Source organism: Pteropus medius, unplaced genomic scaffold (assembly GCF_902729225.1).
Source record: "Pteropus medius unplaced genomic scaffold, Ma_sr-lr_union100, whole genome shotgun sequence".
Taxonomy (NCBI): domain Eukaryota; kingdom Metazoa; phylum Chordata; class Mammalia; order Chiroptera; family Pteropodidae; genus Pteropus; species Pteropus medius.
In genome coordinates, this window is record NW_024352785.1 from 6,586,130 (window position 1) to 6,586,910 (window position 781).

Below are 781 nucleotides of genomic sequence, written 5' to 3' on the forward strand. Positions count from 1 at the left end.
TAATGATAAAAGTCAATGGCATTTTTCACAAAAATAGAAAAAAATCCTAAAATTCATAAGAAATCACAAAGGACCTCAAGTTGTCAAAGCAATCTTGAAAACAAAGGACAAAACTGGAAGTATCACACTTATGGCTTCAAAGCATATTATAAAACTATAGTAAGTACATAATATGGCACTAGCATAAAAACAGACATTTAGGCCAGTGGAAAAAAACAGAAAGCCCAGAAAGAAACCCATGCATATGTGGTCAACTAACCTATGACAAAGATGCCAAGAATACACAGTGAAGAATGGATAGTCTTCAATAAATGGTGTTAGGAAAGCTGGATATCTACATGCAAGAGAATGAAATTGGGCCCTTATCTCACACAGTGTATACAAAAATAAACTCAAAATGGGTTAAAAACTTAAACATGTCTACAGCCATGCTACTCTGAACATGCCTGATCCCATCTGATCTCAGAAGCTAAGCAGGATCAGGCCTGGTTAGTAATTGGATGGGAGACCACCTAGAAAGACCAGATGCTGTAGGTGTAAAAAACAAAAACAACAACAAAAACAACAGCAACAAAAAAACAACTTAAAACATAAGACTTGAAACCATAAGATTTTTAAAACAAAAAAAAATAAGAAAAATCTCCTCGACATTGGTCTTGTCAATGATTTTTTGGATATAATACCAAAAGCATAGGCAACTAAAGCAAAAATAAACAAGTGAGACTACATCAAACTAAAATAGTTTATGCACAGCAAAGGAAACAATCAACAAAATGAAAAA

General features: G+C 33.3%; 1 pseudogene; it reads left to right on the top strand.

Annotated features, from left to right (window-relative positions):
- Positions 1-418: 418 nt before the first annotated feature.
- On the top strand, positions 419-537 carry LOC120591087 (uncharacterized; annotated as a pseudogene).
- The last annotated feature ends 244 nt before the right edge of the window (positions 538-781 follow it).